Raw genomic sequence first — 17,523 nt, 5'->3', positions numbered from 1 at the left:
GGGCAGGAGCTAAGCATAATACTTTCTAAGCCTTTGCATATAGTCCAGTATGCAGCCAGGTTTGAGAACTGAGAGTCAGGGTTATAATCTTGGCACCTCTTAGTGACTCCTTCTGTGGTTAAGATGATCCCGCGCATGCGTGTCCCCCACTCACCTGAACTAACCACCTGAGAATTCCTCGGCTCCAGGCCTATCCTTTCGAGGAGCTCAATAATATGTAATTATGTGATAATCTCTATGAATTGTGTCATATCCCTGGGCCTGGAACTTCAATATTTGTCAACTTGAAAGTTCATTTCCTCTTTTCAAAACCTCATTTCTGTTTTCAGCATTTAGCTCTCTATCATCTCTGCTTAGAGTATTCTACTTTGGAAAATCAATACTATTTTCAACTGAAGTATTCCTTGTGTTCAGGATAAAAAAATGAATAGCCAGAACTATCTTAAGGCAGACTTCACAATATATTCAATTCTCTAATAGATAGAATAACTTATAATTAAGTATCCTCTGGATATGCTACTAAAGTCAGAATTTTATTTCTACTTTATATTGCTTACAGCAGCATGGCAGACAGACTTAGAAACTCTAATGGGTCAGACATGTTCTGCTGTTACTTTGCTCAGGTGATGGGTAGAGATTTAAGCTACAAAGAAGTCTAGAGATCATCTGGTCTGATGCCACCTTCCCCTTTTATAAGTATAGTAATGGCCCCAAAGTAACTTTCTCAGTGAAGGAGGAAAAACATTTCTCATGATGCACAGTTTAGAGAGGCAGGCAGCCTCTCAGATGGAAGGCTCTGCAGTGCTCCCAGGAAACGGTTTGCAGACTGTACAAGTGATGTCCTCTGTTCTGTCCTCATAGCACCCTTCCTTTTGCTGTGCCCACTTCAGGGACTGTGACTCCTCTTCAAAAGTGACTCACTCCAGGCATCTCCTCAAATCCATCCTCATGGAATCCTACTTTTCCAGTTTAGTCCCTACCTGTCTCCTTTGCCCAGCTCATTATTGACTCTCATCTGCTTGTCTTGGGACACAGAATGTCCAGACCTTAACTTTCTCCTGGAGCTAGCACACAGGGGAGAAGGCAACCAAGAGATCTCTTACGTAGCAGGAAACCCTGCTGCTGGAAACGAGGAGCTGTTTCTTACTAAATTTTCCATGGCCAAGTCTTCTCCCTCTCCCATGATATTCCTCTAAAACCCTTCAAGTAAAGTCATCAGTATCTGAGGGACCAGCATTGAGACAATAAAGCTACCCATCTGTCCTGAGGCTGATCCTACACCTAGAAAGGTGTCAGCACCCAGATTTTTACAGCTACTTGGAGTTTAGAGCCAGAAAACTTTGAGCTGGAACCTCTCCATTCTTGCTGCTCCTGAAGGTTTAAGAAACCACAACTTCTGGAATGCTGGCTGCAAAGAACACCTTTTTTGAGAAAGGAACTTTGAGGGTTTGTTTCTAGCATTTGCCACTTTCATGCCACAAATGAACTCTGCTCGTCCCATACTTGGGGAAAGGAGCAGCTGTAAAGCAAGCCCATCCAGATTCTAATCAAAGGTATGCAGTACCTCCGAGAGAGAGAGAGAGAGAGAGCAGAGACTATTAAGTCTAGGCTAGTTAACAAGTTCAGAATCACATTAACCAATAGTCTTATAACCAACAATAAATAGTGACTTTAATACATAATTATTTTAATGAGCATTTAAAAATTGGACTAGATCATCAAATCCATGTTTGGTAGACTATTGCTCTTCTTATTTGCTATTTAATTTTGAAACATTTTAAGTATACAGAAAAGTAAAGAGGATAATATAGTGAGAACTTAAGCACTCATCACCTGATTTAATACTTTTTAATATTTTGTCATCTTTTTTTCTATAGTAAGAGAAATTTACAGATATGATGTTTCCCACCCATCCCCCAAACTCAGTATGCATCTCTAAAATAAGTACATTTTTCTGCATATACTCAATAAAAGTAATATTTTCTTAGCACTATCTCATATGCCAGTCCATTTCTCTAGTTGTTCTCATAATATTTCAGGGACTTGTTTGTTCAAATCCAGATTCAGTCAAGGAAAGCACGTCTTGGATTGGGATGTTACGAATGGATGAGTATCCAATCCTTTGTTGGTCTGCGGGGGGAAGAAGTTGTGAGGCACCACATCGGTCAAGGAAGACTATATAGAACTGGCATATCTGGAAGGGAAATAAAGGACAGTATTCAGGCAAGGTAGGAAGCATAGATAATTAGGGAAAACTTTTCAGGAAGAGATAGCAAGAAGGATAATATATGGGCAAGGAGAATGCAGTGAATCAGTGTCTAGAAATACTGATATAAATTATTTATTCATGCATGCTGGGCAGAGAAAGTGGTCACATAGCCAGCTCCTGGATAATTCATGGTTTGGTAAGGAAAGGACACAGAAAGAAAGGAAGAGTATTAGAAACCAGGCTGGAAAATTACAACACAATAGTTCTAGAAAGCCCAGGGAACACTGAGCCCCAGTGTGTCTCTGAGCTGAAAGCTGCAGAGAGAGGGAGACCAGAAGTCTGCCCAAACTGTGTTGCTTATTAGAAGTGCAGATCTTGAGCCAGCCCTAGACCAACTGCATCAGTATCCCCAGGAATGAGGGCCTGGGAGTCTATATTTTAATGTGTTTCCCAGAGATTCTTTATATACACTCAAATTCAAGAAGAACCGGTTTAGATCTTGTCAATCTCTGGCCTTAGCACATGCCCTGCTTCTGCAAAAGCACATTCAGTCTTTACTCTTACTTTCTGTCTATAGCACATATTTTCCCTATTCTTAAAAAGAAAGGAAAGCAAGGAAGAAAGACACACGTATCAATCAAACTAGGGGTAAAACGTGCCTCATGTTTTCTGCCTTAATAGTTTTTCCTTTAATGTCTGAAGTTATGTGTAACCTACAGCCTACCCTCCACTGACTCACAAAATGTACTATATAAGAATCTGAAGTCCATCTTGTGCAGAACCCTACTCCACAGCCTCAAGCAGCAGCATACTCTAAAATTACCAAATGCCCTACTAATCCATAATTCTCCATCCTTATTCATGACAATTGGCAGCATTGAGATTTAATTCTTTGAGCTTCTTAGTAAAACAATGTGATACCATTTAAATTCTCGAGTCCTACTTGTAGAGGTTCCCATTCCACCCCCACCCCTAAACAAGTGCATTTTCCCAGATTCAATCCCCAGCATTTACTCTCTCTTTTTCTATTCTCTCTCCAACAGAGACAACATCAGTGTTTCTATTTCAGTACCTGGTGAATGAGCATGGTTATGCAGGGACTGCCAGGCTCTAGACACACCTGTCAGCTCACCAGTTGGACAGTACAGGTTAGATGTGCTTCTGTCACCTGATATCCATGTATTTTCTCCAAATCCTCAGTCTTCCCAACTAGTTCTTTTCCAATTTCCTTTTGTCTGTCAATAGAATCCCACAACTCAAACCTCAAACCTCATATTACCTCAGCCTACATTGCTCTATCATATTTCCTGATTTACCAAACCATGGATCTTTTATCTATGCATCTGTTTCTTTCCTAGCTTGCTTCTGTGGTTCTTGCCCCAGTCCCATTATACACATTAAACATCTAGTTATGATAATACTTTTCAATGGACTTGAAGAAAATATATAAGAAAAGTTCTAATCAGTCTACCTCTCCAAGGCACAGTTTCCTGGCCTGTAAAATTATGGTTTTGAGAACTGCTTACTTTATGGGCTGCTGTGAAGAATACAGACTTAATATAGCACATTCAGCTTATAATTATTATTATTTTCTATCCTCTCCCTTCCCTAAATGACTTTTTTTTAAAGATTTTATTTATTTACTATGAAAGACACCCAGAGGCAGAAACATAGGCAGAGGGAGAAGCAGGGGTGGGAGCCCGATGTGGGACTTGATCCCAGGACCCTGGCATCATGCCCTGAGCCAAAGGCAGATGCTCAACCACTGAGCCACCTAGACGTCCCCCTAAATGACTCTTGATTCTCCTTTCACGTCAAGATAAGAAAAATCAGGGTTGACGTCTAAGTAGGAGTATAAAATAAATGAAGTCAAGTTCCCCATCTTATTGATCTCATTGGAGTATCCCTGTCAAACCCATGGTTTCATGAAGGTCTTAATACTGGCTGTCTAACTGGTCGTAGCAACATAGGACTTTAAATATAGGGTTTGTGTGTGCATGCACACACACATGGGAGTATCCCTCTGGAGAGTAGCTTTGGGGAACAATCACCTTTCACAGTATCTTTGTAGTCTCTCTCCCACTTCTAATGAGGTAGCCTCAAAGGACTTGAGAACAAGAACAGAGCAAGTCGGAGTCAGGATTTCCTACCGCCTCACGCCACCCACAGGCACTATCCCTCTCTTCTGGAATGAACAGTCAGAAGCCAGAACAGGCTGTTCTTGCATGATTCACCGTTTATGCCTCAGGATCATTTCGAAGCTGAAAGCTGAATGGCTCAAGTCCTTAGACTGGACAGAGTAAGGTTTTATACTATTTATTCATTAATCGTTTTAATGTTATCAGATCCCTTAAGAAACTCATTATTCCAAATGTGTTAATAATCCTTTAGAATTTAGATATGTTGTAACAGCAAAAACAATCTACAAAACCAAAAGGGAAAAACAAGCACCTTGAATGGTAGTACAATGACATATGAAGTTTTAACCCATTTAAGGTATAACACCTAGAACCGGGAATATTCACACTCATTAAAAATGAAATAGGGAGAATTCAGAAGCTCATGCTCCCTCTCGCTTGCTCGCTCTCTTTTTGATTTGGTTTTTGTGGAAGCAAAATTGAGAATGTGATTTTGTACAGTAGTGTAATGGAAAAATTGTGCTTTGTTTATCTGGGACAGTAAAGTTTATCTTTTCACAGCAGGTGGGAAGAGGATCTAACACTTATTGGACCACAGAGAGCTTTATACAAATCTTAAAATTTAATCCCCATAAAGATCATGATAATATTGAATTATCACCATTGTGCACATGAAGAAATTGGGACTCAGAAAAATAAAGAATGTTGTTCAAATCCAAACAGTAGAACTGGGTTTGAACTCAGATATTAGAGTTCTATCTCCTTTTCTTAAAACCCTTTTACTGAAGCATAATACACCAAAAAATATGCTAGTCCTACCGTAAAGAGCTGAAATCTTCATAAACACTTTTTGTGTAAGCAGCTCCCAGATCAAGAAACTGAGCATTGCCAGTGCCCCAAAAGCCCCTTGTGTTCCCTCCGATCCCACCCCCATACATAGATAATCACTGTATTTACTTCCAGTGCCAGAGATTACTTTTGCCTGATTTTGAACTTAAAAATAAGTGGAATCACATAGCAAGTCCTCTTTTGACTTCTTTTGCCCAATCTTAGGTTTGTGGAATTTATTTTATCATTATAAATAGTTGTAAACCATTGATTCTCACTGCTGTGTAGTATTCCATCATAAGAACAGACAATGATATGTTTACCCATTTTATGCTGACTGGGACATGAGAGATATTTCCTCTTTGGTGGTACTACAAATACTCCCTCTGTGAATATTCTTGGTGAACTTATTTAACATTTATGTTTATATCTAGGACTGGAACCACTGGGTCATGGAATATGTGTATCATCAGCTTTACTGAAAAATGCCAGTTACCCAAAGTCATTGTACCATTATGCCTTTTCATCAATTATTCTCCATCTTTGCCAACATTTGTAATTGTCTTTTTTTTTAATTTTAAGATTTTATTTATTTATTCATGAGAAACACACAGAGTGAGGCAGAGACACAGGCAGAGGGAGAAGCAGGCTCCATGCAGGGAGCCCGATGTAGGACTTGATCCAGGACTCCGGGATCACACCCTGAGCCAAAGGCAGACGCTCAACAGCTGAGCCACCCAGACATCCCAAGTAATTGTCTTTTTCATTCAGCACATTTTAGCAGTGTATTGGTATCTCATTGAGATTTTAATTCATATCAAAATTCAGTACTTTCTTGACTTTCTTCTTCCACCCGTCTCCATTGTAATTGATGGCTTGCATTTTGGAGGTAGCCAACCAGAGGCCCTAAATGCACGCTGTGGATCCCAGATATATCTAGCCAGGAAAAGAAGTAAGCCCATGAACAACAAAATGGACTCTTTAGGTGAGAACAAATGTACTGATAATTGTTTCGAAAAAGAACAGATAAGAACCGGTTAGTAGGAGTGTGACAGATTACAGAATAACCCCCAATCTCCACCCTATATTCATGCCCTTTTGGCAAGGTGCCCTTGCTGCTCCTCCAATCAAGAGGTAGAGTGTGTTCCCCCAGCCTTTAAATATAGACTGGCCTTTCAGTTTGATCAGTACAATGCAACAGAACTAACAGGATGCCAGGTTGGCTTAGGTCTCAAGATGTTTTGAGTCTTTCATTTATTTTTTTGGAATTCCACTGAACCACCAAGGCTAACCTGCAGGAGGATGAGGGACACATGGACCAGATCAGAGTTGCCCAGCTGAAACCATCCTGGTGGCCTGGAAGAAGACTCATGAGAAATTTCCTTGAGAATCAACTAAGCCTGGGCCAGGTGAGCAGACCACTGGTCAGCTGCACATTTGTGAACTTAAACATGGCTGCTGTTTTGATCCCTAAATCCTTACAGGTTGACAAAGAGTCCTGTGTTACACATTTCCCCAAACATAGGCCCCTGCTTCAGTCTGATACTGAATTTTTATTGCCCCATATCATCTCATCTTCCTGGGAAAGAAACTAGTTTTGAATTGGTTGTGTTCCCTACAAGCCAAGTGATAGATGCTCCTTCTCTTCCTTAGTTTAACTACTAGTTTGAAGACCCTTTTGAAGATTTTTTGGAGCAATCCTTCAATAAAAACAGGCTGCAAGGAGAGAAGGCCCTGCTGTATAATCTAATTGACTTCTGGCGATGGTTGCACATCAGCTCCCAAATGCAGCCCAGAAAAGCCAGGACTGCCTGTGTCAGCACATGTAGCTCTCCTGAACTCTGATGTGCTGCCAAGTAGTCCTACTCCCAGAGCAATCAAGCCATCCCTTTGCCAGTGATGAAAATGACTGCCTTTGATGTCTCACCAGGTCTGTGCTGAAGCATTTCCAATAAAGAAAATGACTCTGCAAAAAAATCCTTCCTTGGTAGAGAGGCAGTGTATGGCAGAGAGGGCCCAAACCTTGCACTAAGAGGCACAGGAATCACCTAGCATTTTGTTAAAATTAAGACTCTTGTCACATAGGTCAGCAGTGGAGCTTCAGATGCAGCATATTTTAGTAGCTTCTAAGTGATGCAGATGCTTCTGGTCCATGGGCCATGCTTTCAGTAGCAAGGATCTGGAGCACAGGTTTTGGACAAATAGGTCTGTGATCCAGTGGCTTATCATCTCTGCTTTCTCATCTGCTAATTGGGTTGGTATAACATTTATATGAGACTGCATGTAAAGGACTAATCCCAGCCCCTAGCACATAGGACATGTGGAGGATATAGAATATGTATTATGCAGAGAATGGAGAGTTGTCCAGTACTTAATATGAAGTCTCTTACAAAATGGATCTAGACCATTCTCAGAATTTTCATGGGCCTAGTGCCAGGCAGCTGTCAGTGTTTTTGAGCCCCATGTTCATGTTTTGGCAGCCTTGGAGGCAGTCCTAAAGAGGAGGTAAAGTACAGGTTATGGACCTTAGGTATTGCTGAGGGAGTCTTATTTATGATGGAAAAGGTTCAAAGTGGGGATCATAGAGAGGTTACAGTGAGTCAGTATCCCCTGATTTAAAACCTATGCTGTCTACCCTCTTCTGTAGTTTTCGTTCATGTCCAGGACCTATGCAGCTTTTAGTTCTGTGCATTTACCCTAATATTGTAAGGTTAAGTTGAAAGCAGAATGAATCTGCCCCTAGTAAAAATTCTCAGCAGTTTTCCAAACTCATTAACCCATGCAAATAAAGTAGCAAAAAAAAAAAAAAAAGTCCATTTTTTTAAATGAGACTTTTCCATTAGATATGCTCACTAAACCCTCACTGCTCAAAAGTACGTTTCAGGGACCAACAGCACATCATATGGGAATTTAGTACAAATAGAGAATCACAAGTGCCCCACCAGACCTTACTACATCAAGATTTCTGGGATGGGGCCCAGGGATCTGTGTTTTAACAATCTTTCCAGGGGATTCTGAGGCATGTTAAAGTTTGCATGGCTTTAGGGTCTTGGATCAATAGCATCAATTTATTCATTTTTCTTTGTTAGAATATAAGATCCCAGGCCTTAACCAACAAGCTACACTTAAAATTTGTATTTTAACAAGATTTTCAGAATATTAGTATGCTCACTAAAGTTTGTGAAACAATTCTTAGGCCTAGAGCATACCTGAGGCCCAGTCTGCCCTCTGGGGAAGTGATTAGATAGGTTGTAGAATCAGACAAAATACAAATAAATTATTGGAAAAATAGAAAAGTCCAAATAGTGCTGTCTTTGCCTTATATTGAAACAAAGAGAAAAGAATAAAAGCTTCAGGCTTTAATGTTCTGCCATTTACAGGGTTGCTTAACCAAGATCTGGGATGTACTGGACTGAAGTGTGTTACAGACTGCGTTCTTGCTGGAAGACAATTAGAACAATTACCATATTGGCAACAGTGAAGAAAAGAATAAAAGAGTCCTGGATTTCCTGCTTCCTTTCTGTTCAACTCAGATCAGAAGCCAGCAGAAGGGAGGAAGTGGTTTTGTTCTTTGGGTGTTGGTGAGGCATTCTTTCCCCAATTTTTATTCAGTGCCCTGGGTTTAAAAATGACTGCCTCCCGTAGTTTTGATTTCCTTGAGTCCCTAGGTATAGAAAGAGACTTCAATGGTGATGATGATGATGATGATGATGATGATGATAATGATAAAACCTTCTGGACACGATATTTCAGTGGAACACATCACTGCTTATCTTGCCCACTATTTGTACTGCAAAGGGCTGTCCCATCAGTCCAGGCCAGCCACCATGCCTAGGCTTATCTTAGATTTTTTAGGAATAAATATGGGGAAAGCTGGTATCTGACCAAGATCTAGTACTGGAACAATTATCAGAGGGTCTAACAATTTTAAAATTCATTTTTGGTTTCAATGTTATTTACAAACACATATATAGCAGCTGCTGACTTAAGCATCTAAAACCCTTTGCTTCCTTGTCCAAGTCCTCCCATACTTGGATACCAAGATGCGATTAACTATATAAAGATATTAAAGGAAATGCTTGAGAGAAAATGAGGAGTGAGCCAGGGAAGGCTGGAGAGCTGTCTGACCATGATGCAGGTCTTCCTTATATGGAGAAGAAAAGGGAGAAAGGAAGATTGGGAGGAAGCATCCAAGACCACTTTGCAGTCTAGGAAGGGGGGTCAGTAAGGTTATCACAGGAGCCTCATTTTCCCCAGAAGTGGCCTATCTTAATATTCATACCATGTTCAGTCACTGACTAGGAGCAGCTTTGATGCCAAGAAGGCAGTGAATGTCTGTAGTAGGTGAGAGCCTCCATCAAGGTCTCAAAGCCATATCTTTTCTTCTTTCACCTCATCAAAAATGCTCAGTGGTGCCTAGTATTTAGCCATATGCCATTCAGCATCTCATGGAGGGTTTTATAAATATGAAATACACCCAATCTCCATCCTTAGTTCAGACTTCCCGTGCTATTAGAACAGTCTCAACTCTGTATTTGCATGAAGGTTTTATGCTCTCTTTGGAGAATAAGAATTTTGTAAAACTTGAGCAATGGAATTGTCATTCTTGACTAAAGTGTTGAGTGTTGTTGGATAGCCTTCAGGAAGGCAAGAAGACCAATGTGATATAGACAACGTGAAGGGTTATGTATCCTGCCTTGTCATGTCAACAGACTGTTGGCAGTTAGGATTTTTTGAGCAGCTCTCTGAGGTTTCAGTAAACTCTGACATAGTCCTAGAGGAGATTGTTGCACATTTTTCAATAAAAGGTATTTAAAAAGACATGCTGTGTATATATTACTAAAGATGTCCAATTTCAATTTTGAGAAAACCCTAAAGATCCTAGGACTGGAAAGCAGAAGAACTGAGTTTAAATTTTGTAACCTTGCTGTATGACCTAAACCAGTCACTTAACCTTCCTTCAAGGTTGTAATTTTCTCTCTTGTGAAATGGTGATAATAGTAGTTGATTGCAGTTCACTTGATAGACTACTTTTACTTGTTGAAGACATTGAAAAATTTGAAATGTCATTCAAAGTAAAGGTGATTGTATGAGTCGGATTTAAGTTCTGTAGGGAAAATAATTTAAGGGCACAAATGGATTAGATTTAAAAACAGAAAGACACTCCCACACCCCAAAACAGAGTAGAACCAGAGGTTGGCTATTATGTCTCTTCCAGTTTTACCTTTCATGGTCTTCAGATTGACAGAACTTTGTCTTTTCATACCTCCCAGTTTAAATTCTGGCCCATTGTGGAAGATCACCCCTTACAGAAGACACGTCTGTCAAGAGGATCCCAGAGCTGTTTTCCTTTGGAAGTAGTTTTGGACCAGGGCATTTTGGTAAGAAAGGAGAAATTGGGCATGATTGGCCCCTAGACAAATCCAACAGATGTAGCAACCCAGGTGGCTCAGGGGTTTAATGCCGCCTTCAGCCCAGGGTGTGATCCTGGAGTCCCGGGTTTGAGTCCCATGTCAGGCTCCCTGCATGGAGCCTGCTTCTCCCTCTGCCTATGTCTCTGCCTCTCTCTGTATGTCTCTCATGAATAAATAAATAAAACCTTAAAAAAAATCCAACGGATGCAGATATATAAACTGGCAAGGTGACATCATTGAAATCAGACTGTTGAACAAAAATCTCAAAGCATGACCTAATCCTTTTCCCTGTGGTCCACATGACCTGGTAAAAATCATAAAACTGCTATAAGCCCCAGTTTTCTTCCTGGGGATAAAAAATGGGTTAATAGGGGAGTGCCTGAGTGGCTCAATGGGTTCAGTGTCCTACCTAAGCTCAGGTCTTGATTTCAGGGTTGTGAATTCAAGCCCTGCATTGAGCTTTATGCCAAGAGTGGAGTCTACTTAAAAAAAAAAAAAAAGGAAATTCAAATCAGATAATTAACATGGAAATATGTTACGAACTCAGAGATGGAAAGAATGATCACTGGACCTTAAAAAGAAGTAAGTAAGCAAACTTAGTCACTCATATGCTAGGGAAGTAATAACACTCTTGTGAAGAAGTTCACTCAGTGAGTAGAAAACATGCCGCATTCAAGAAGGCTTTTTTTATTATAGCATGTGAAATTTTTGACAAATTATAAATAGTTATAATAATGATTGAATAAGCAGCCCTATGAGTGAACTAAAAGCCTATCCACTAATCATTTCATAAAAGGTAAGTGACAAAATTGGGATTCCTTTTAACAAAAGAGTGAGCCTTTAAAAATAAAAATAAATAAAAAAACATAAATTCAGAAGCACTGGTCTCTGTAAATGTAATCTCCTTTTTTAAAAGCTGTGTTCTCAACATCTTGCTGGTTGGCAGACAAGCAAAACTCAGAGCACATTCATGAAAGAACAGACTGAGCACTTGAAGACCAGAGGCCTGTGTCCTGTGTTGCTCCTCTCTGGCTGTCTGATGCAGTTATTTATTTCCTTCGGCTAGGCCTCCAGTTCCCCAACTGTAATACTGTCTGTAGCTCAGACTAGTGCTAACATCCTTTCCTTCTCTAACATACCCATTCCAAGGAACTTAATGTGATCATGGCCTCAAAAGCTATTTCTCTCTTCAGAAATGGTAAGTAACATTAAAAAATGTTAAACATGATAACGTTGGTATAGCAATGATCTGTTGTCATGACACTGTTGTAATAAATCGCCCCCCAAACTTGGTGCTTAAAACAACCACTGTTTATTTTTTTTTTTCTACAAGTCTGTAAGTGGCTTGGGTCACTTGGCTGACATGGCCTGGGCTTGGTTCATTGCACCTGTTCTCACTCACATTTCTGAAGTGTGCTGGTGTATATAGCTGGTGGTGGCTGGTTTGTGTTGCCCACAGCTAGGACGGGTAGAATGGCCCAGGGCTTCTCTCCGGTGGGCTGGAGTCTCTGATCTTCCTTAGTCCAGGCTTATTCACATGGCAGTGGAAGTTCCCAAGAAAGACAATGGGAGCAGGTAAGACTTCTTGACTCTTGGCTCAGAACTGACACATTGTCACTTCCATGGCATTTTTCTGACCAACATAAACCATAAGGTTAGTGCACATTTACAGGTGAGGAAGTAGACTTCACTTCTTGATGTGAAGAGCTACAAAATATTGCAGAATCCATGGAAACAGGGAAATTTTGGCCACTAAATGGTAGCTAGATAGGCCGATATGATTCTTTCTGAAACATTTTGCAACATATATTTTCAAGTTAGGCAGTTTAAAGTTTCACTTGCTGGTGGTCAGGAGAGTCATAGTAGTAGACTGTTGATCTTTCTAGAAAATCCTCAGAACAAACATAACAGAGACATGCCATTTGCCTAAGGAATAGCAGATTATTGGCTTATTTATATCTTTTCAAAAGAAGTGTTAGCTTCCCTGGTGACCCTAAAGGCTCTTTGCTTTTTTCCACAGTTTATAAATGACAACCAGAGATTTTTTTCTAATGCTGTCTTCCCTGGAAACTGCGACAGATGCAACTAACTGTATCAGAACAGGAGCTGCAAAACTGCCACTATGCCAGCTATCCAAACAAAAGCCCTGAAGCTCCTGTTTCATGTTAAACCTTAGTGGTCAGTATCCCCTAGTGTTGAAGGCCTCTCTCTTCCCTACTTGCCCTCTTCCAGCTAGTAATACTAACCCCATTCCAGGGCTCAGTGGGCATGAGTGCCCATTGAACAGTGGAGATATAGAACACCTCTGCTGTTGGAGAAGGTTAGGTCTAAAGCTACCTGACCCGGAGAGAGAGGGCCAGTTCAGGTGGGACACTGGCCAACTCCAGACACCTGAGAGAAAGATGATTGTCCAGAATGGACATTGTGACTCATGTAGTGTGGCCCTCTTCTCCCAAGTACAAATTCACTCAGTGACATTAGGCAACTTACTTCTTTGAGCACTAGTTGATTCTTGAGGAGAATGAGAGTTAGATCAGGCCCCTGAAACTCTTGTGCATGAATCATCTGGAGATCTTGTGAAAATATAAATTCTGGTGCAGTAGATGGTTGAGGCCTGAGATGCTACATATGTAACCAGCTCTCAGGTGATGCCAATGATACTGATGCTTCTGGTCCATGGACCTCTCTGACTAGGAAAGAATTCAGGCACAGAGTCATTGAATACTGCCTGCCACGGAAAGGACCCTTCCAAATTCCTTATTGCAATCTTGTCTCTAAGGTCTTGTCTAAGAGCTCCTAGAATCCCTGGGGTTGGAGAAAAGCCCCATTCCCATTAGCAAAGGGGCCCTAGTGCCCAAGGCTCTGTAAGAATTTAATAGTCTTTTGAATTGTTGTATAAAACAACAAAATGACTTAAGAGTAACTTCACAGTTTCCTTGTAAGGAAAGGTTTGCTTCTTGTCTAATGGCCTATATGAAGTGAAGAGCTCTTACAGTTCATATATTCCACTCAGTAGAGACTGAGTAATCTTTACATTTACTTTAAATGATCTCCCAAGGCCACTCTCTTCAAATGTTAATTGTACTCAGTAAAATATGGGTACTCCTAATACCATGGCTATTCTTTTTTTTAATTTTAATTTTTATTATTTTTTAATAATAAATTTATTTTTTATTGGTGTTCAATTTGCCAACATACAGAATAACACCCATGGATATTCTTACTTAAAATTGGCAAGTGAACAGAGAAGCAGCACAAAATCATATACCAGTGAGACTGCCCCAGTAGCTGGATGACTCTAGATTTCTCCATGTATTTAAGAACAGTGGCTAGTAGGAAAGTACACTACATATGTATACTGTATATGTATGTGTGTGTGTATAACATATACTGTAATACCAATGTAGTCTACTTCCACAAAGTCTCACAGTGTGCTCTCTAGTCCATAGATCATTAGTCTTGAATCTAAGACCTGCTGCTTTCTCATGAACCAAGTGATGGGTGCTTTTAGTGAGCAGTACTACCAGATGTGGTGCTATCGCCTCTTTAATGTGGGCCATTCATTTTGTCCTAAATGGGTGGGCAGGTTTTCTGCATTTGCAACTTGGATTTCAAGGCTGGGAATAGTAATGCTAAGGAAGCCAGAGTACAAAAGAAAAGAATAAAGGGGCAAAGGACTAAAACCAACAGGGAAAGGCAATTTACAAGGTGTATTAATGTATACTACCCAGAAGGAGGGATTTATTACACTTTCAAGGTTGTGTTTTGTTTTTGTGTGTTTTTTTTTTTTCATGAAAGGTAAGGGGGAAAGAACTGATATTTGTCAGTCTGAATTGGATAAGTTCAATTGCAAAGAATAAAGGGAGCTTTTAGAAAGTGGGCAGCTGCGGCAGAGCCTGAAGCCATGGTACTTGATACTGCAATATACTCTCAGTGATTCTGGGCAGCTTTTGAGAACAGCAGGCGAGGCATTCAGGGCAGAGAACAATGGCAAATGTCAAGAATGAGAAAGAATACAGAGTTTAAAAGACTGTTGATTGACAAGTAGGACAGATCAAAGAGAGAAATTCATATCAAGTATTTATAATTCTAATTCTAATAGAACTCAGCAACCATAAAAGAAGGAAACTAACAACAAGAAAGCTGATGGCTTTCAATCTTAAAAACAGGAGAAACTGGTCTGTGACTCAAACTTCATCATTTCATCCATTCTGATTTTTTCCCACTGTCTATTTTGTTATTCAACTAATCATTGAAAAGGAAGCTTAAATGTGCTTGAATGTCTGCCTTAAAAATTATATTTCTTTGCCTTAAAAAAAGTAGAAATATTTTTGGGGAAGCACAAGATGGGGTTCATGTACAATCCACTACAAATCAGGCATCAGAGACCATGTCTAAGCATGAGCTTTTATGATCTGCAGAGTGTGTTTTGGGAGAAGCGGTGTTCTGAAAATGCATCACCTGTGCCCATTGGGCTTGCTTTCACTTCCTTCCATTCTCTTCTCCACAGAGGTATTGATATGCAGAACTTCCTCATGGTAGATTGGAAGGTAGGACTGAAGGAAGAACCCTGTTTTTGGAAACTTGCTTGGGCTTGCTCAGGACCAGGGTGGTTTAGAAGCCCAGAGAGAAATGTTGAAATCAGTCATTGCAAAAGAGCTGTTGCAATAAGTAATGAATAAAAACTGAAAGAAAATCTCTTTCCTCCCCAAAGTAAAAACCTACCATAGAACTTGTCTAAACAGCTCCTTATAACAGAACTTTTGAAAGATAGCATAAACTCAAGTGCTTCCCACAGCCAAAGCCAGAACCTCTGGCCATCATCAATTGATTCATTCATTCAGGAAGTATCTATCAAGACACAGTATGTGGCAAGCACAGCCATGGACAGGTCTAAGGAACAAGAACATGATGACTCCCTTCAGAGTCCTCAGACATCAATTCACATGTCACCTCCTCAGAGAGTCATTTCTGACAGTTCAGACTTACCTCTTCCTACCTCTGTCATTCTCTGTCCTGGTTATTTCCATCATAGCCCTTGATACACTTGAATTGTGTCATTTTCTTAATAACACCCATTACTGTGAAAGACCATCTGAATTATTCACTGTTGTATTCCCAGTCTTTAGAACAATGCCCATATATAGTAGCATCTCAAGAAAATGTTTATTAAGGAAATGAAGATAGGACAAACCATCCTACTGCCTTCCTGTTCAGATACAATATCATTCACAAAAAGAAAACTGTAAAGCAGTAAGTGAAAGATGTGTAAGAAAAATCATTAGCTTACTATAGGAATTAAATTTTTAAAAGATGACTTTAGAATAAAACCATTGGAGAATACTCTCCCCAATTCCTAAAACTTTCCAGTTGTTTTTGGATTCGAATCAATGTTTTATGAAAGAACTCAAATAATTGTGAAAGCAATAGCTAACTCTTTAATCAAAATGATATTCTGGCAATAACATGTTGTAGTCAATAGAAAATGAGAGAGTCTAGAAATTATCCAAAATACACGTGAGAATTGAATATGTCTCAAAGGAGGCATTTTAAGGCAGTGAAGAAGGCAGTGAAGAAGTGTTAGGCTATTTGATAAAAAGTACCATGAAAACTTTATCTTTCTTAAAATAAAGTTTATCTCTTTCTTACTGTTTATCCCAATTCAAGTTACACATTATATTACTTTTAATTAAAAATAAAATTCTACAAGAGAACATTGGTGATTTACTATGTAATTTGTACTGGGATACTTACAGTATTTTCTTAACAAGATTTCAATATCTAAAGAACAAAGTCAGAAGAGATAATCAGCAGGGAAAATATTTGTAATATGTATTATAGAGAGATAAATTCCTCAGTATATAAAGAAGTTTTATTAATAAGAAACATAAATGAATAGAAAAGTGAAGCAAGGAGCTAAACAGGGAAAGAAATACAAAGAGTTTACAATAAATGAAGTTCAATATTATATGTAAGTAATTGAAAAATGCAAAATAGCAATATGATCTCTTACCTTAAAAATGACAGGAAAAAATTGGAGGTTTTTATTACATGATGTTTGATGAGGCTATGGGAAAAATATACATTCAAGCATTAAGTATAAAAATGAATTTCTATGATTTTTGGGGGTAATTTGGCAACATCTATGAAAATCAAAGCAGGTTTCCTTAGTCCCACTAAACTGCTGTACAGTATTTCTTATGTATACTTCCATATATACAAAAGCATGATAATGGTGAGACAGAGAGAGGAAGAGAAGAAAGGGTGAAAGAGGAGGAGGAGAAAGGACATAAAGGAGAAGAGGAAGAAGCAGCAGCTTCTAACTGTTCATTCATAGAGACTGTTTATCTACACAGTTGAATGATACACAACAGTCAAAGGAAGTAGCCTTGTGGATGTTGACATAGAAAGATATCTGGAATATCAGAAAAAGGTAAGATAGGAACTGTGTTAAAAACTGTATTAAAAAGAAAATACCCACATATTCTGGACAAATAGATAAGAAATTTTACTGGTTATTATTTGATTGTCATTTAGCTAGAAACCCATCCTGCTATACTCTGCTCTGATCATGGAGCTGGGATACTTCAAAACATACAAAACGGCTCTCCTTTGCCATTTGGCTCCCTGTTAAATTCTGGTGATAGATCACTCATCATGGTTCTCTTTGGGAAATAAGACTGGAGCCTATGATGGTAGAGATAATGCTTCCTTTAAAACATAAGTCACACCAGCAGAAGTTCAGAATGCTGGACTTCTAATAGATGTGTGTGCAACAATCATCTTCCCAGTTCCCAAACCCAGGAAGTATCCATGGCATCGTCTTTTTAGGGACATTCCTTAACTTTCTCCAGATTTGATATCAGCATAGGCAGGCATACCAGTTGGATAAAGTTATAAATAGGCTGGACTAGTGAAAGAACAAACTTCCAGT

The sequence above is a fragment of the Vulpes lagopus genome, chromosome 18 (genome assembly GCF_018345385.1).
Source record: "Vulpes lagopus strain Blue_001 chromosome 18, ASM1834538v1, whole genome shotgun sequence".
NCBI classification, from domain to species: Eukaryota; Metazoa; Chordata; class Mammalia; order Carnivora; family Canidae; genus Vulpes; species Vulpes lagopus.
This window is presented reverse-complemented; position numbering follows the sequence as displayed.